This window comes from Perognathus longimembris, chromosome 15, assembly GCF_023159225.1.
Source record: "Perognathus longimembris pacificus isolate PPM17 chromosome 15, ASM2315922v1, whole genome shotgun sequence".
Taxonomy (NCBI): domain Eukaryota; kingdom Metazoa; phylum Chordata; class Mammalia; order Rodentia; family Heteromyidae; genus Perognathus; species Perognathus longimembris.
In genome coordinates, this window is record NC_063175.1 from 8668418 (window position 1) to 8689245 (window position 20828).

General features: G+C 41.1%; 1 pseudogene; it reads left to right on the forward strand.

Annotated features, from left to right (window-relative positions):
* Positions 1-10780: 10780 nt before the first annotated feature.
* Positions 10781-11075, forward strand: LOC125364251 (annotated as a pseudogene).
* The last annotated feature ends 9753 nt before the right edge of the window (positions 11076-20828 follow it).

Genomic DNA, 20828 nt, shown 5'->3' on the forward strand with positions numbered 1-20828 from the left:
AATGATCCTAACTCTTGCATTAGATTTTTTTTCCCCCTCATTCCTGATTTTCTTTGGAAATGGTAGCCCATTTGCAAGGTCACAAATCAACTTTGTCGCCACTGCTTTAATAGGTTTTCCTCTGGATTCTGGAGTTGCTTAATTGATTCCTGAGTGGACTGTCACTCAGAGCCTTCACTCGTGGTACTCTTTGCTGCCATCACCTGGTCATACATGGTACTACTTCAGCTAACCAGTGAAATTACTAACTCCTAATATTCAGAAATAAAAAACAAAAACAAAAATCCTTAGAACATTAGCTTCTGGTAACTAATGAGGGCAGCTCTAAAATCCATATGCTGAACACAAGATGATGCTAAGTGAAATGAACTCCAAGTTATGGAAACAAGTGGTTTATCATTGTTGTTATTTTCAACAGACCATGTGAAAACATGCCTTTTTCTTTTGTCTTTCTTCCCCATGGTTTTACCCCTGATGTTACTGTAACTGATTTTGGTACCCTGGATATTGTATATACATATATTGGAACTAGGGAAGGGAAAGGAAATACCAAAATTGAGAGACAAAAGATAAAAAGACAAATCAACACAACAGCAATATTTACAAAACTATGTGGCATAAACCAACTGTACAATTCATGGGGGGAGGGAAATGGGGAGGGAGTAAGGCGGGGGAGGGGGGAATGAGGGAAGAGGTAACAAGTTGGATAAGAAATGTACTCATTGCCTTACGTATGAAACTGTAACTCCTCTGTACATCACTTTGACAATAAAGAACTAAAAAATTAAATAAAACCCACATGTGACTTTAGAAACTCTATTATATCTTGAAATACAAGGGCCCAGGGCTGAGATTATGGCCTAGTGGTAGAGTGCTTACCTCATATACATGAAGCCCTAGGTTCGATTCCTCAGCACCACAAATATAGAAAAAGCCAGAAGTGGCACTGTGGCTCAAGTGGTAGAGTGCTAGCCTTGAGCAAAAAGAAGCCAGGGACAGGTTCTGACTTCCAGGAAGATGGCAGAGGAGCAGCAGAGCCCTAGTTGAGCTCCCTCCAACATCGCAGTTTTCCCACCCCATAGAAACTTTTACTCCTAGAAAGACAGCCCAAGTAAGCTACAACAGTACAGGGATTCTGACCAGGAAGGAAAAATCGACTTGCTGGTCTGAAAACACAGATCTGAGCTCTGGGCGGCGTCTCGCCGCCATGCCAGTGCCAGCACCGGCACAGCGCCCCACATTCCACGCGGCTAAAGCACAAAGCGGAGACCAGGGAGAAATCCTCCAGACGGCGGCAGACAGATGTGGATCACAGGCTGAGCACGGACGGGCCGAAATTACAGAGAAAGCATGAGTACCAAACGAAAGACATTCTCACTCGCGCCCACAGATCAGCTTCTGGGAGGTAGCCCTTCCCCCACCACCAGAGCAAAGCACCATCTTTGACACTGGCATAAGGTCAGACCAGACTGTGTTGTGCCCAAGTTGCAGGACCCCCACCAAGAAGACCACATAGAGCCAGACATTCTGACATGCAAAAGCAAGGCTTTATTCAGGCAAGTTGCAGCTTGGGCCTCGTCCCATTCACCGACGCAGCGGAGATAGGGAAGAGGACCCCGAGCTGAAATCATACAGGGTTTATAAAGGCAAAAACCACAAAATTACAGTAACCAGGTGTTTACAGATCTGATTGGCTCTGGGCTAGGGGCAACATTCCAGGGTGGACAGAAGTTATCAAAACAGTCTCTCGGCTGTCTGGGTTCTGACAACCTGTCCTGCTAGGTGGAATATTTTGGCGGCCAGAGTGGGCTCACAGTGCCTGTTTATCTTTGGCTAGCATGGCCATTTCTCAGAGCTTGTGCAGGCCCAAGGTTAGATAGCACAGAGTGGGGCCTGACGGGCTTTAAGATAACTTTGTTCAAGAAATTTAGTTTAGCAGTCTTAGCACAAACAAGTTAGCTCTTACAGTTCAACATAAACAACAAGATGGCTACGGTTTCAAAATGGAGTCACTGCTGCCTCAAAGTAGGATTTACCTTCACTCTTCAACTGGAACCAAAGCAGGCCTGGGGAAAGGGAAGATGAAAGGACCATCTTTGAAAAGGGCAAGAGGGACTGACCAGTGAGAGCCAGATCCTGCCCAGGCGGGGTGCTCGTCCTGGGCTGTGGCTCAGCTAGAGGTGCCCGCCTTGCCCGCCGGAATTCCTAAATTAAAATCGAAAGCGGCAAGCCGCTACCAGTGACATGGAACAACCAGATGGGAGAACAAACAGTTCCTGAGACAGATAAATGGTCCCATCACAGAGGAAGCCCAATTCCCAGCCTGAAATGGAGCTGAATTCCATAGCCAGTTCCGCCCAGGAGGCCGCCTTACCCAGGAAGGAGGAACCTCCCCCAGGCAAGCAACTCTCAGCTGGGTAAACCAGGCCAGAGGCGCTCCGCCCTGCTGAGTCCATAGCCTATTCAAAGCCAGGCATTAAAGGCAGCCACCCCACAGCAGACGAGAGGAGCCACTGTTCCCAAGATCGTTCACGTGCCCCATCTACAGTGGACGCCCAAGGCCTACCTGCAAGCTGTGGGAACCACAGAGACCCAGGATTTCACTAACAGGGGAGGAGGGTCAGAGCAGATCCAACCCCTGCGAACTGAAAGCAAGTCAAACCAGCCAAGCAGCAAAATAGACTGCAGACCATTGCAAGGAAACCAGAGACTAGAGAAAGCCCACCCAAACAAGGAAGACTCCCTTTTTTTTTTTCCTCAAACATTTTTTAATCTTTTTTTAAAATATTTTTTCACCTCTGTAACGTCGTTGGTTTTTTTGTTTTCCATTTTTTTTTTTTTTTTTGGCCAGTCCTGGGCCTTGGACTCAGGGCCTGAGCACTGTCCCTGGCTTCTTCCCGCTCAAGGCTAGCACTCTGCCACTTGAGCCACAGCGCCGCTTCTGGCCGTTTTCTGTATATGTGGTGCTGGGGAATCGAACCTAGGGCCTCGTGTATCCGAGGCAGGCACTCTTGCCACTAGGCTATATCCCCAGCCCCTGTTTTCCATTTTTACCTGTTTGTTTTATCAAGTTTGTTTTTTTTTTTTTTTGGTTGTTTGTTTTTCTGGGTTTTTTTTCCTTTTTACTTTTTTTTAATAATTTTTCTCTGTTTTGTGCATCTGTCTTCCAGTATTTTTTCTTTATTTCTCTCTTTGCATTCTCTTTCTTTAAAAATTACTTTCCTATGAATAACACCTCCACTCTTTTCTGCTAACTCTTCATTGTCTATCATTTTAACCTTGTTCTTTCTACTGATTCTACTCTTCTCCACATTTCCACGTCACTGAAACTAAACCAAATCATCACACACACTCCTACATTTTACTCTATTCTCTTTACTACCCCTAACCTACCCTCCTGACTTACTTCCAGGACCTCCAGATTCCACTGACTCCTGGTTATTGGATAGAGGGTATCCCTGCTTAATCCGAGTGAATCAAAGGGGTTCATAGAGAAAGCCAGTCCAAAAAGAACTTAATATAAGAACAAGAATTGCTCATAGGGTTGTAACAGTAAATAACTACTGAATACAGGGCTCAGGAGTGGTTGTTATATGTTGGGATCCAGCCTTTGGACTTGATGGGGGATGGGCATTGGGAGCGCTCCCGAGACGCCGCCCTTCCTCCAGCCCTGGGGAATGCGGAAGCAGGCCACAATTCTTTGGGTCCGGAACCAGAATAACCGGCTTTGCGAACAGCCCCCAAACTTTCTCGCCAGCCCATGCGCCCCAGTCTCCCCCTGGCCTGGCGCTTTCCAAGTGACGTTAGCTCATGAGGGGGTCATATGACAAGCTCGTAGCCTATCAGCATCCTGGCCGATCCGCCCTCTCTAGTCCATTCCTGCCATTAGTCCTTGCCCCGCCTTAATAAATCAGATTGCTCTTGAAGCCTCTCCGAGATCCGCGTATGCCTGATTTTCTTCACGGGTAAGAAGGGAGGTAAGCGATCTTGTTCGGCCGCATGCACATGAGGTCTGTGCTGACTCCCCCACTCCACCCTGGCCTTACCTGTGGGTCGGGTGACCAGGGGAGAAGGTGAGAAAGGGAGCTGTTAGAAGCATAGCAGAGCCTTAGTCCCCGTGCCAGGGGAGGCGATCCGAGCCCGACAGTTATATTGAAATTGTATTCTTTAGGAACACCAAATTTAATTTTATAGACAGTTATACAAGGTATCTGTATATAATTGTGAACTTCTAAGATTTACACAACGGTGTTTGGTAAGGTCTGCTTTGGGTCTTAAACGGTGCTCACGGGTGCTTGTAGATTAGCATTCCCAATCCAAATGGGCAGAAGGAACACAAGAAAGATGGCAAACAATGGAGTCTTATATCCCACTCAAAAAAAGCAGGAAGCAGAGCAGTCAATCAAAGACATAGAAGAGAACCCTCAAAATGCTCTACAAACTCTACTGATAAACATGATAAATGAAACGCTTGAATCAATACAGCAATCCTTCCATAAAGTAATAGATGAGTTCATGGCCTCGACAAATAGAAAGATAAATGAAATTCAAGAGTCAAATGAAAAGATAGCTACCCAGCTAAAAGATTTGAAAGACAGCACTCAAAACCAAATTAATGAAGTTAATGAAGTAAAGCAGTCCATACAGGACCTAAGAGATGACATGGAAATTATCAGGAAAGACCAGTCAGAGGAAAAGAGATTTGAAATCAAGTAGCTAGCCTACAGTCCCGACTAACTGAAGCAGAGGATCGAATCTCAGGAGCTGAAGATTCCCTAGAATCTATGGAGAAAGATCAAAAATCAGAACAAAACCAATCCAATCAACAAAACAGATCACTCCAGGAGCTTCAAGACATAATCAGGAAGCCCAATTTAAAGATAATAGGTATTGAGGAAAACCTGGAGAAAGAAGTTAATGGAATAGGTAACCTATTTAACAGAATATTAGCCAAGAACTTCTCAAATATCCAGAAGGATAGGCCTATACAGATACAAGCATTTAGAACCCCAAACCGACCAGACCAGAAAAGGACATCCCACTGACAAATGGTGATCAAAACAGGATCAGCAGAGTCCAAGGACAGAATCCTTAAAGCTGTTAGGGAAAAGAAAACAATCACATATAAAGGAAAAGCAATCAGAATTACCCCAGACTTCTCAGCAGAAACCATGAAAGCAAGGAGAGCCTGGAATGAGGTATGCTAAACCCTAAATAAAAATAACTACCAACCAAGAATACTGTACCCAGCCAAACTCTCATTCATAGCCGAAGGTCAAATAAAAGTCTTCCACAGTAAGGAAAACCTGAAACAATATATCTCCACCAAACCAGCTTTACAGAAAATCCTCAAAGATGTACTATACAGGGAAAATAATCAAGATCCCAATACAGACAGAGAAATGAACCCTAAATAGTAAACCAGATTACCAGATCAAAAAATGGGAAGACACAGCTTTTAACAAGATAGTGATAATGAGAGGCACAAACAATCATCTCTCAATCCTAACTCTCAACATTAATGGACTTAATTCTCCAATCAAATGACATAGGCTCATAAGTTGGATCAAAAATCAAGATCCATCTTTTGCTGCCTCCAAGAGACACATCTATCCAGCAAAAGTAAACATCTAAAAGTGAAAGGCTGGAATAAAATCTACCAAGGAAATGGCCCCCATAAGCAGGCTGGAATTGCAATCCTAGTATCAGACAAAATTGACTTCAAATTTAAAAAGGTAAGAAGAGACAAAGAAGGTTACTACATACTAATAAAGGGATCACTCCTACAGGAAGATATAACCACCCTAAATATCTACACACCAAATACAGGAGCAACCAACTTCATCAAACAAACACTATTGACTCTAAAAACACTCATAGACCCAAACACATTAATAGTTGGGGACTTTAACACTCCACTGTCACCTATGGACAGATCAACACGCCAAAAACTGAACAAAGAAACCACAGAACTAAACAATTGCATAGACAACAACAGAATACACATTCTTCTCAGCAGCACATGGAGCATTCTCCAAAATAGATCACATCTTAGGGCACAAAGAAAAGCTGTACAAATTCAGAAGTATCAAAAACATTCCCTGCATTCTCTCAAACCGCAATGGAATAAAATTAGAGCTCAATTCAAACAGCCACCGCAGAAAATCCTATAATTCAAGGAGACTAAACAACACACTGCTGAACCATCAATGGGTCATTGAAGAAATAAAAACGAAAACTCAAATGTTTATGAAATTCAACCAAGATGACACAAAGTACCAGCTCCTTTGGGACACAGCAAAGGTAGTACTCAGAGGAAAATGTATATCTCTGAGTGCATACACCAACAAACTGGAGAAACAGCAACTCAATAATTTAAGGAAGCACCTTAATTTCCTTGAAAGAAAACAACAAGCCAAACCCCAAATCAATAGATGGAAGCAAATAATTAAAATAAAATCAGAATTAAATCATTTAGAGACAAAAAAAACCATCGAAAGAATCAACAAAACAAAGAGTTGGTTCTTTGAAAAAAATCAACAAGATAGACAGACCCCTAGCAAACCTGACCAAAAAACGAAGGCAGCACACTCAAATAAACAAGATAAGAGATGAAACAGGTAACATCACCACAGAAACAACCAAAATTCAGAACACAATAAGGGACTATTTTGCAATCCTTTAAGCCAACAAATTCGAGAAATTGGAAGAAATGGATTATTTCCTAGAAAAACTTCATAACCCCAAACTCAACCAGAAAGATTTAAACCTTCTAAACAGACCCATATCCAGCATTGAAATAGAAATGGCAATAAGTGATCTCCCATCCAAGATAAGCCCAGGTCCAGACAGATTCACAGCAGAATTCTACAAGGCCTTCAAAACAGAACTCACACCAATATTTCTCAAAGTCTTCAATGAAATTGAAAGAGAACGTTCACTACCAGACTCATTCTATGAAGCCAGTATAACCCTCATCCCAAAACCAGGCAGGGACTCATCACGGAAAGAGAACTATAGACCGATTTCCCTGATGAACATAGACGCAAAAATTCTCAACAAAATTCTAGCCAATCGACTTCAACAGGTCATAAAAAAAAAAAAAATCATACACCACGATCAAACTGAATTCATCCCAGGGATGTAAAGTTGGTTCAATATACGCAAGTCAATTAATGTAATCCAGCACATCAACTGTAGCAAGGTAAAGAACCACATGGTTACATCACTGGATGCGGAAAAAAGCATTCGATAAAATCCAGCACCCATTTATGCTAAAAGCCCTGGAAAAACTGGGATTACAGGGAACATTCCTGAATATAATCAAGGCAGTTTATGACAAACCAACAGCAAGCATAACTCTAAATGGTGAAAAACTAAAGCCATTCCCTTTAAAATCAGAAGCAAGACAGGGATGTCCACTCTCTCCCCTCTCTTCAACATAGTACTAGAATTCCTAGCCAGAGCAATTAGGCAAGAAGAAAATAAAAAGGGGATCCAAATAGGAAAATATGAAGTTAAACTTTCTCTCTTCGCAGATGATATGATCCTATACCTAAAGAACCCCATAGACTCTACCCCCAAGCTACTAAAGCTGATCCAAAACTTTGGCAAAGTTGCAGGATATAAAATAAACCTTCAAAAATCAATGGCATTTCTATATGCTAATGACCCAAACACCGAGGCTGAAATCAGGAAAGCAACTCCTTTTGCAATACCCTCAAAAAACATAAAATACCAAGAATAACATTAACCAAAGAAGTGAAAGACCTCTATGATGAGAACTTTAAAAACATGAAAAATGAAATTAAGGCAGAACTAAGGAAATGGAAAAACCTCCCATGCTCCTGGATTGGGAGGATTAATATAATCAAAATGGCAATATTGCCAAAGGCTATCTACAAATTCAATGCAATACCCATTAATATCCAAACACCATTTTTTAATGAAATAGAGGAAGCAATTCAGAAATTCATATGGAACAATAAAAGACCCAGAATAGCAAAAACAATCCTAAGCAGAACGAACAGTGCTGGAGGAATTACAATACCCAACTTCAAGCTGTATTATAAAGCTGTAGTAATAAAAATGGCTTGGTATTGGCACCAGAACAGGCCTGAAGACCAGTGGAACAGAATTGAAGATCCAGAAATTAACCCACAGAACTATGCCTACTTAATCTTTGATAAAGGAGCTAAAAAAAAATAGTCTGGAAGAAAGACAGCCTCTTTAACAAATGGTGCTGGCAAAAGTGGTTCAACACATGCAACAAACTAAAACTAGATCCTTATATATCACCCTGCACCAAAATCAATTCCAAATGGATCAAAGACCTGAAATCAAAACAGATACCCTGAAAATACTAAAGGAAGGAGTAGGAGAAACACTTGGGCTCCTTGGCACAGGACAGAACTTCCTTAACAAAGACCCAGAAAGGCTAAAAATCAAAGAAAGGTTGGACAAATGGGACTGCATCAAACTGCAGAGCTTCTGCAGGGCAAAAGACAGCTGGCAAGATAAACAGAAAGCCCACATATTGGGAGAAGATCTTTACCAGCCATACAACAGACAAAGGCCTCATATCTAAAATATATGCAGAACTAAAAAAATTACATTCCTCCAAAACAAAATCGCAAAGAACCAATCAAGTGGGCTAAAGACTTAAAAAGAGACCTCTCTGAGGAAGAAATGAGAATGGCCAAGAGACCTAGGAAAAAGTGCTCTACATCACTGGCCATAAAATAAATGCAAATCAAAACAACATTGAGATTCCATCTCACCCCAGTAAGAATGTCCTATATCAAGAAAACCAACAATAACAATTGTTGGAGGGGATGTGGCCAAAAGGGAACCCTACTTCATTGTTGGTGGTAATGTAAACTGGTGCAGCCACTCTGGCAAGCAGTATGGAGATTCCTTAGAAGGCTAAACATAGAACTCCCCTATGACCCAGCAACCCCACTTTTGGGTATCTATCCAAAAGTCCACAAACAAAATCACACTAAAGCCACCATCACAACAATGTTCGTTGTAGCACAATTTGTCATAGCTAGAATCTGGAACCAACCCAGATGCCCCTCAGTAGACAAATAGATCAGGAAAATGTGGTACATATACACAATAGAATTTTATGCCTCTATCAGAAAGAATGACATTGCCCCATTTGTAAGGAAATGGAAGGACTTGGATAAAATTATACTAAGTGAAGTGAGCCAGACCCAAAGAAACATGGACTCTATGGTCTCCCACATAGGGAATAATTAGTACAGGTTTAGGCTAGTCACAGCAGAGGATCACAACAGCCCAATAGCTATACCCTTATAAACACATAAGATGACGCTGAGTTAAATGAACTCTATGTTATGGAAACGACTGTTATATCACTGTTGTAACTACTTTCAACATGTTATGTGTAACTGTAGCTTCTATTATTGATGATCTTCTTGTATCTCCTTCCTGTGGTTGTACCTACACTATCTCTGTATCTTATCTGAGTGTACTGGAAACCGTGTATACTGGTATTAGAACTAGGAAATTGAAAGGGAATACCAAAATCAAGAGACACAGGGTAAAAAAAGAGAAATAACTACAAAAGCAATACTTGCAAAACTGTTTGGTGTAAATGAACTGAACAACTCATGGGGGGAAAGGGAAAGGGGGAGGGGGGAATGAGGGACGAGGTAACAAACAGTACAAGAAATGTATCCAATGCCTAACGTATGAAACTGTAACCTCTCTGTACATCAGTTTGATAATAAAAATTTGAGAAAAAAAAAAGCCAGGGACAGTGCTCAGGCCCTGAGTCCAAGCCCCAGGACTGGCAAAAAAAAAAAAATACAAGGACCCAAACAAAAAACACTATATTTCTGGAAATTCAAAGGTCTAGTTACCCATTTTTAAAAAATACTCTATTATTCCTGCTTGCATCATTTAAGTATAATAGAATTGGATGTAATATAATCATCCCAAATATAATCTGGGGTGCTTGAAGATGTAGCATATAGTGGTTCCTTGTTTTCATGTTAAGTTTCACCACTGGAACAAAATACGGCAGTATCTGTCTTTGCTTGACAATTTGGGGGTTTTGACAGGTCATGTCAACAACTTGTCTCAAACCTAAAGTTCATGTGATGCTCTCATATAAGTGGTCTAATCAAGTTTAACTATCCCTGAAAACACAAGAAAGCATCCCAATGAAAGAAGATACTTTGTCTTCTGCCTCTACAACTGGTGGGGACAGTGAAACAGTAGTTTTGCTAATGAAGATCAGCAGAACAAAAGAATGTGTTCATGCCTCCCAAAATATAAATGAATTCAGATCTAACTGTCTCTACACTAACTCCAAACTTGAACATCTTTTGCCAGTGTTAGGAGGTGAGCAGAATCTATTCATGGGAAGTTTGGATCTTTAGTCTTCACAGTCTTTTCAGTGTAGTTCTAGGAGGCTGAGAACAAGACAAATCAAAGCCGCTCCTCCTTTAGCTGCAGGACAGGAACATTCCACGTGGACATCTCAGCTTGCCGTTACCAGGGCCTTGTGGGTTGCTCCCCTCCTGCAGATTCCTAGTCATGCATGGGAGTCCTTTCCCTTCTCAAGGCCCACAGGAACCCCAGGAGGCTAACTCCCCACCACATTCAACTTCAAGATAGGTCCAATTGGGTTTTGAGTTTTTTGTTTTTGTGTGGGTTTTTTTTGCCAAATTTTATTCAATAATATAAGCTCCTCAACAATATGGGGGATCTACTGAATGGCTTCTGGGAATGAACAGATTTATGATACATGTTTTTGACCAAGGATAGTCAAAAAATAATGTTAAGGTATGTACTAGGTGTCAAGGTACTGACAAGGGCAGAGCTGGGGAAGGCAGACAAAGTGGAGCTGCGGCATTTGCTGGCACCAAACAGCACAGTTCATGGTGCTGGAGCTTCACTGGAATAAATGTGTGGAAAGACCAGAGAATCGCCTAGAGTCTCACACTGAAAATTGTCTCTGAAGCTGTGTGGGTCCTTTTGTTGACACTACTCTTCCCATCACCACTTGGTTTGCTCAGATTGTGCAAGAAGAAGGGCAGTAGACGCTGTCCTGGGTGAATGCCAGGAGACACGAAGGACTTTCCAATGAGCACATTGTGGGGCTGGTGGGGGAGAGTTGTCACCTCATCAGTACTTGGTGTTAAAAAGTAACCGATCAAATATTTTCAAAGTGAATTTTATTTGGAATTCAGAAATTCCAGGTTGTGTCACAAAAGTTAGTCAATAAGTGTGAATCCTCCAGCAACAACAAAAAACAATTTTAAAAATCAAAATGACGTTCAAGAACAGAAGCATTAAATCCCCGCATCCATTTTGTAGCTGTCCGTCCCTTACAGTCAGTGGTGATTTTCCCAAGTGCTTCCCTGAGTACCATAATTTTGTAAGTACTTGCCTCCCTAACCACCAATAGTGCCCCTAAGGCAAGATAAACACAAACATGCTTGATTTAAGTGATAAAGTAAAATTTGAGATTGGCCCGGAGGCAGCATGCATTTATCAGACCCACTCCCTCTACCTTTCTGTGGGCTAGTCCTGGGGCTGGAGTTCAGGGCCTGGACACTGTTAATGAGCTTTTATGCTCAAGGCTAATGCTCTGCCACGAGAGCCACAGCACCACTTCTGGCTTTTTGGTAGTTAATTGGAGATTAGAGTCTCATGGACTTTTGTGCCCTGGCTGGTTTCAAAGTGGGACCCTCGGATTTCAGCCTCCTGAGTAGCTAGGACTACCGACATGGGCCACCAGTGCCCAGCTGACCCGTTCCTTTTTGAACCAGTGCTTACTGCCAATCTGGTGACCCTGTGTAGGCTGCTCTCAGCATCCGTGGGGCTTCCTGGTTCAGAAGACCCTCTCGGTCCTATGCCCAGCAGTGCTTCCAGGAGGCGAGCGGGCCTTGGAAAGAACACATCTCCAGCTACCTGGTTGTTCACGCTGTCAGCAGGGGTGCAGGTAATTTTTGTGCAAAGAAAATACTGTACTTGTTCTTAATCCTCCATCAGATAATAAACAAGGTATCTTTTTTTAATAGTTCAATAAATTAGGTACTATACTTAAGACTCCACATGAGACAACTTGGGGGGCATCAAGTGACCCCTGGCAAGGTCTTCCCTGTGGAAGTGAGGAGAGAGACCAGACATCAAAGAGAACATGGAGGAAACAGTTCCGTATTTTCTCCAGATGCTGATAGTGAGAGAGGGCAGGGTCTCCCCTCAGAGAACAATAGTGCAGGGATGGCTCATACTGAGCTGTCTTAGCGACCACTGTGCTAAACTACACACCTGACACTCAGTCACTGGTAAAGAACAAAATTTTATTGGCTCTTATTTCTGGAAAGGTCTGGAAAGGATTTTATTTCTGGAAAGATCAATGACCTGGCAGCTGGTAGAGCCTTTTGTCTGCGTCCTCACAAGGCAGAAAGCAGGAAAGGCGAGAGCAAACCCACTCTTCTTACATTCCTATGCTATGCCAGGTACCGTAGAAAGTACAATAAAGATTTAACAGTATAGCAACCTCCTTTTCAAAGTTTTTTCCTTTTTAAATTATGGGAAGTGAAGATGTAACTTAAGTGGTAGAGCACCAACCTTGAACAAAAAAGCCAAGCTAAAGTGCAAGGTCCAGAGCCCCAGTGCCAGCACACAAAAAAGAAAGAAAATTCTAGTAAAACACATACAATACAGAATCCATCATCTTACACATTTACCACTTACATTTGTAAGGCTATACAACCATCACAACCATCTATTCCCACCACTCTTTCTCTCGCAACTAACTCCTCATTCTGCTCCCTCAGCCTCCTAACAACTATTCTCTTATTTTCTATACCTTTTTCTATAAGCTTACCTATTCTAGGTACATCTTATAAGTGGAATCATATAGTATTTGTGCTTTGGGGCCTGGTTTATTTAACTCAGCATAGTGTCTTTAAAGCTCATCCGTGTAGTAGCATGTGTCTAAATTCTATTCCCTTATTGTGCTGAACAGCATTCAGTAGAAAATAAACACCACATCACCACGCTTTCCTCACGATTTCACCTGCTAAAGGACACTGCTGGACTTCAATGCTTTGCTATGAATAAGGCTGATTGAGCGTGGCTGTATAAATATCTGTTTAATGCTTTGTTTTTTTCTAGTGCATTTGGATGTATACTCAAAAGTAGAATAACTGGGTCGAATAGTAATTTTTTTTCTGAAGCTGCCATCTTGTTTTTCTTAGTAGTGGTCTCATTTTTCCTTTCCACCCACAATGCACAAGGATTCTAGTCTCTTTTCATCCTTGACAATTCCTGTTGCTTTTCCATTTGTTTTACTTTATAGTAGCAATTATAGTGGGGTGCCAAAAGAAAGAGCAGTCACTCAAATGCTAAACATAAAATTACCGTTAACTTTAAGGGCAATTTAACTTTCACCTACCTTCACACAAAAAATTTTATAATATCTAACAGTATAAGTAATTCAAATGTCCTTCAACTGATGTATGGATAAATAAATGATATATCCATACAAGGAAACGTGATTTAGCAATTAAACGGAGTTAAATCCAAGTCTCTTTAACAAATGATGGTAGAAAATTGGATATTCTCATGCAAAACAATACCGATTCATATCACATATGAAAATGTACCTAAAATGAATAAGAAACATAAGACCTGAAATATTAAAAAATAAGACTTAAAACTCTAAAACTCCCAGAAGAGAACATAAAGGGAAAGTTTCATGACATTGGGTTTGGCAATGGATTCTCAGATATGACACCGAAAGCACAAGCAATACAAACAAAATAAATTCAAACGAGATTACATCAAACACACAGAATCATAAACAGCAATGGACACAATCAAAAGAGTGAAATCATGAAATAGGAAAAATAGTTGCAAACCATCTATGTAATAAAGTGTTACTATCCAAGTATCTCAACAGCAAAACAATAGCCCAACGAAAATATGGACTCAAGACTTATAATTTCTGAAGATATCCAAATAGCCAATAGACATGCAGAAAGATGTTCAACAGCTAATTGTCAGAGAAATAAATGCAAGTCAAAACCACAGTGAAGAAGTATCTTACAAGTGTTAGGATGGCCAAAAAAACAAAACAAAGAAAAATGCCAATGAAAAGTAACAAGTGTTGGTAAAGAAGCAGAGAGATTCCAACTGTTGCTGGAGAGGATGTAAAATGGCACAGCCATTAGTAAAGACTATATGGAGGTCCTCAAAAGGGGAACACTCTGCAATCCACCAATCCTACTCCTAAGAATATGTTTTTAAAAATAACTAGGGACTGGTGGCTAACTCCCCTAATTGTAGTTATTCCGAAAGCTGAGCTATGAGGATCACAGTTCAAAGCCAGCCCAAGCTGACCAATCCAAGAGACTCTTATTTCCAATTAACCAGCAAAAAGCCAGAAGTGGAGGAATGGCTCAAGTGGTAGAGCACTATTCTTGAGCAGAAAAGGCAAGTAAGAGCTGGAGGCCCTGAGTTTAAGTCCTAGTCCTGGCATAGTAAATGACAATGGAATCTTGAGGGGCTACCTCCATGCCCATGCTCACTGCAATATTACTCACATTAGCCAAGAGTAGAAAGAGCCTAAGAGCTTATTATTGGATCAAGAGATAAACAGCATATAGTATGATAGATAACAGACGATTGGCCTTTAAAGAGAAGGAAATCCTATTAAAGTTCTTAAGGACACTATATTCTCTCCTTGTGGTGAAATAAGCCAGTCACAAAAAAAAACAAATATTGTATGATTATATTAGGCATCTAAAATAATTAAACACTTAGAAAATAGAACATTTGGTGCTAGGAGCTGAGGGAGGGAAAGAAAAACATTACTGTTTCACTAAATATTGAATTTTTATTTTACAAAATGAATCATGTTCTACAGATATGTTTCATGGAGCAAATATAGCTTATATCATTATGCTCTATGCTGGTTATTATGAGAATTTTACTTATAATAATGAACCTAAATTTTATTATAACAAAAATAATACAAGTATGCAGACTAAAAGAAAGACTACATATTTTTTGTGTAAATTTCTAAAGTGAGAAAATAGAGACAGGGAATGCGCAAATTGTCACATGGACTGTGGTCTGGCGAAGTGATAGCCAATAGGCATTGGTGTCTTTGTGGAGTCATGACACTCTAAACTATTCTCCAGTTGTGGAAGATCAAAACCAATTGTGATGACGAAGACACAAGCATGTAATCCAGCAATGCATGGACTAAACAACAAAACACATTGAATAGTATACCTTATGCGAGGGAATTGTATGTGATTCTCCATAAAGCTGTTACAAGGAAAACTGGGGTGGCTCTACCAATATTAGACAAAACACATTTGAATGGAAAATTTACAGTTTACAACAATAAAGCATCACTCTATCAGGATAATAGAGATAAGGATAAGATACGTTTTAACAACAGAGCCCATGCAGGCATGTCCAATCTCACTGGTTTTATTCAAAATTACACTGCAGGCTGTAATCAAGGTGAATAGATAAATAAAGAAGTTTTAAACCATCTACATCAGGGGCTGGGAATATGGCCTCGTGGCAAGAGTGCTTGCCTCGTATACATGAGGCCCTGGGTTCAATTCCCCAGCACCACATATACAGAAAACGGCCAGAAGTGGCGCTGTGGCTCAAGTGGCAGAGTGCTAACCTTGAGCAAAAAGAAGCCAGGGACAGTGCTCAGGCCTGAGTCCAAGCCCCAGATCTGGCCAACCCCCCTCCCCCCAAAAAACACAAATAAACAAAAAAAAAATCTACATCAATAAAGAAATTTTTAAAAATCTGCATTGAAAAGGAAGAAATAACACTGTTTACAAGTAACACAGGTTTAGAAATTTTGTATGTGGAAAACCCTAAGCCAGACACACTGGTGGCACACATTTATACTCTTAGCTACTCTGCAGGATAAGATCTAAGGATTGAAGTTAGAAGCTAGAACCAGCAGATAAATCCAAGAGACTCTAATGTCCAGTTAACCTGCAAAAACCCAAAAATGGAGGTGTGGCTCAAGTGATAGAGAGCACCAGCCCTGAATAAAAAAAGCCAAAGCTAGAGGTCCTGGGTTCAAGCCCCATCACTGGCACAAAAGAAAGGAAGGAAGGAAGAGAGGGAGGGAGGGAGGGAGGGAGGGAGGGAGGGAGGGAGGGAGGGAGGGAGGGAGGGAGGGAGGGAGGGAGGAAGGAAGACAGGTAGGGCTAAGCAATCAACTAAAATGCCATAGTTTTTTTTTTATTTCAAAAATCTTGTAGAATACCAAATATACAAAAGGCCAAGTGTCTTTCTATACAGTAGCAGTGAGTAATTGAAAATTGAGTTGAGGACATAATTCCACTTATAGTAGCAAGAAACAAAATGAAACCATATGAATAGATTTAATCAAAAGTGCAAGATGTACACTGACAACCACAAAATGTTGTTGAAGGAAGTTAAAGACATAAACAAATGAAATTGCATCCATGGGTATGTCTTAGATTATATGACTGTATCAAAATGGTAATTCTCTCTACACTTACCTACAGACTCGGCACAAAATTCCGGCATCCTAAAAAGCCATGCAGTATATGAACTGAATTATATGAAATGTCTAGAATCAGCCATCTCCTGGAGTTAGAAAACAAATTACAGATTGGTACTTACAGAAGAAGCCAAAAAGGAGTTACTACTTACTGGGTACAAGATTTGGTTAGGGGAGTGACAATGTTGTTCTAGAATTAGTGTTTATAATCGCACACGTCTGTGGATATACTAAAAACCATTGCACTGTAAACTTGAAAAAAATGATTCTTAGGCTATATGAAATATCTATAGGAAATCTGTTATAAAAATGTGGAAATATTTTCAATAGATAGATATGATGATGATGATAGATAGACGATAGAAGATAGATACATAGACTCATTTACTCCTTACACCAGTCCTGTTAAGCAAGTATTGTAAGTCTCATCTCTAAGAAAGCAATTATATCTCAGAGAAGTAAATTTGCATAAGGTCACTCGCTTGCTAAGAGCTGAGGACAGAATTCCTAACCAGGTCTCAGATTCTAATACCCATGGTTTTTTCTCTGCCATGCGTTTTTATACTGGCCATGTTGCTCAATTTCTTCTCTTGATTAGGTTTGTTTTGAGGTTCATATTACACTCTCCCCCATATCACATGTGTTCCAAAGATGTTTCCTAATCCCAGTTTGCTAAGTAAAAATCTGCACAGAGCAGAGGAATACATGGACTCCGTATGGGTCACCCAAGGATAATCTATTTCCAGTATTTATCATGCTCTTGACTGTTAGAAGCGAAGCATATGAATCAATGATAGTAGAGATCATTTTATTTTGCAAACTAGCAAGTTCAAAATATTTAAGTGAATATATTCTTCCTAGGTTTGTTTGTTGTGCCAGTACTAGAGTTTGTACTCAGAATCTGGACACTGTCTATGAGCTTTTTCTCGCAAGGCTAACACTGTAGCCCTTGAGCCACAGCTCAGCTCTGGCTCTGTGCTGGTTAGGCATGAAAGCGATGTGCATCCCACCACCGTTTAGGGAAGGCAGCACCAAGAAAGAAAGCAAGAGATGTTTGCTGTTTTTGTTGTCTTTTCCTTTTGTCTTGTTTGTCAGTTTATGTGTCTTTGGCGGGGGGGGGGGAGCAGTAACAGGGAACACAGAAAAATGTGAACAAAGAGCAAATATATACAGCAGTGGCACTTACTATATACGAACTATAAGGTAGAAAATGAACTGTACAACTTGTGGGTGGTGATGGGAGGGAAAAACTGGGAGAGAGCAAGGGAAGGGGTGACATGGTTCAAAAAGAAATATACTCATTGCCTGACTTATAGAACTGTAACCCCTGTGCACATCACCATTGCAATAATAATAAAATGCAAACATAAAATAAAATACATTTTAAAAAGAGTCTCAAGGACACTCCTGCCCAGGCTGGCTTTGAGGCTCAGACCTTGATCCCAGCCACTTGAGTAACTAGGATTACAGGTGTGAGCCGCTAGCACTCAGCTCTTCCTAGTTTCCTAAGCTCTCATATTTTTAGTCCTATTTTTGTTTTTATACAATCTCATGAAATTGCTACAATAGTATTATTTGACAATAAGAAAAAAAACTAGAAAAATAGAATTAAGGAATTGCTGTTAATGAGCAACTTGCCAAAGGCCACTGAAGTTTTTGATGAAAACTTCTGGATTTATGTTCAGTTTGATCTGAGTCAGATTTTTGTTTCAGATCTATGTCCTTCCCACCCCTCCTCTCCCCAAAGGATGCTGATGGCTCACACCTGTAATCCTAGTTACTCAGGAGGCTGAAATCTGAGGATCAAGGTTTGAAGCCATCCTGGGCAGGAAAGTCTCTGAGGTGCTTATCTCTAATTAACCAGCAAAATGCTGGAAATGGAGCTATGGCTCAAGTAGCAGAGAGCTAGTCTTGAGCAAAAAATCTCGGAGACAGCACTCAGGCTGAGTTTCACACACTCATACACACACACACACACACACACACACACACACACACTTGCCCATGTTTGTAGCTGTATGCCAGGAAAGGACTCAAATCTAGATAACAAACTTTAAAAGCAAGACCCAAAAGAGCAAATATTTCCCAAATAATAACTTAAAGGTCCGAGCACAAATTCCAAAATACTTAAACGACATACAAGAATACAAAAACATGAGGCTGGGAATATGGCCTAGTGGCAAGAGAGCTTGCCTCGTATACATGAAGCCCTGGGTTTGATTCCTCAGCACCACATATATAGAAAAGGCCAGAAGTGGCGCTGTGACTCAAGTGGCAGAGGGCTAGCCTTGAGCAAAAGGAAGCCAGGGACAGTGCTCAGGCCCTGAGTTCAAGCCCCAGGACTGGCAGAAAAAACAAAGAAGAAACTGCTTGAGACTCTTATCTCTAATAAACTACGCAAAAAAGCCAGAAGTGGCACTATGGCTCAAGTGGTAGAGCGCTTGTGCTAAAGAAACTCAGGGACAGCCCCCAGGCCCAGAGTTCAAGCCTTGGGACCAGTAAAAAAAAAAAAAAAAAAAAAGAATATTAAAAACATATAGCACCTGACAAGGTAAATTTCACCATATGTGGCATTGAATTAAAGCAATAGCAGGTATGTAAAAAAAATAGTGGAAACTTTATACAAAATGATTTAAAAAAATGGAATAGCCAAAGAGATTAAATCAGCTATCATAACTGTAAACCATATGTTCAGAAGATAGTCAAAATCAAAAACATCAATTAGACACAGAAGCAGGGGGAAGCTGTGCTATAAGCAAAAGTCCTAAGTGTATATATAGATGGCCATATAATGCCTACATTATTCCACTTGCTGCAATAGCTAAAGTGAAAGATTCTTAAATACTGCAGTCAAGCTTACTACAGTGTATTAGCAGTGTTAGTCCATCGAGTAGATGAAAGAATGGAATGAATGAAATTTGAACTGCTTACTGTGTACTTATATTCCCAGTACATGAGCACACAGAGTAAACTCATCTGGCCAGGGACATGTCCACAGGAAGGGAAATGTCAAGTCTAGAAGACAGAGATTCCCTATCTCCCAGGCTTGGGACGTTAGAAAGTTCATGTCTTTTCCTCCTTTCAAGGAAAAGATAAAACTGGGGTTGGACAAAGAACTGGAGATTGACAAACACTTCTGAATTCCAAGTATCTGGACAATTCTTCAACATGACCCTTGTCTCCTCTCTGGTTTATTAGACTCTTTCCCTCACTTATCTGTTCTCCTTGTTTTCTGTTCCAGACCTTTATCTCCTTTTGTTGTTACTTAGGAACCAAATTCTTTTCTTTTCTTTTCTTTTCTTTTTTTTTTTTTTTTTGCCAGTCCTGGGCCTTGGACTCAGGGCCTGAGCACTGTCCCTGGCTTCTTTTGCTCAAGGCTAGCACTCTGCCACTTGAGCCACAGTGCCACTTCTGGCCGTTTTCTGTATATGTGGTGCTGGGGAATCGAACCCAGGGCCTCATGTATGCGAGGCAAGCTCTCTTGACACTAGGCCACTAGGCCATATCCCCAGCCCAAATTATTTTCTTTTGTTATGCATTTCTGCACTCCTTTCATTTTCCCCCCTCCCCAAGGAGGAAGCACCTAGCTCTTCATGAGTCGGCCACACACTTCTTTTTTTTTTTTTGGCCAGTCCTGGGCCTTGGACTCAGGGCCTGAGCACTGTCCCTGGCTTCTTTTTTTGCTCAAGGCTAGCACTCTGCCACTTGAGCCACAGCGCCACTTCTGGCTGTTTTCTGTATATGTGGTGCTGAGGAATCGAACCCAGGGCCTCACGTATATGAGGCAGGCACTCTTGCCACTAGGCCATATCCCCAGCCCCCAACTGTGGCCTCTTAAAGGCATATCTGTCCCCAACACCCTCCCATTACTACTCCATGACGATTGCCACTGTCATTGTTGGAGCAGCAACAACAGCTATTGCTACCTCTACCACTGTCCCTTTAAGGTACTAGTCCAGCCCACTCTATTAATAAAAAAGATCAAAAGTGAGCAAGAAAAAGTCCACTCAAGAGAAGCCATTTATCGAGTCAAATGTTGCAATACCATACAGCAACACAGGACGGTGTCTCTTGGCTGGCTCACAAAGTGAACCCAAAGAGGAGTTGGCAAGGGTATCTGAGCCAATCAGGACAGTCTATGTTTGCAACAATCCTGGCACAGTTCCTCTGCAAATGAAAGATCACACTTGCACCAATCACAGCAGTATCTCGTGCGTACCAATCACAGGTCTTCTTCTGGGCCACCAGTGGATAGGCTCCCCCTCTGTTC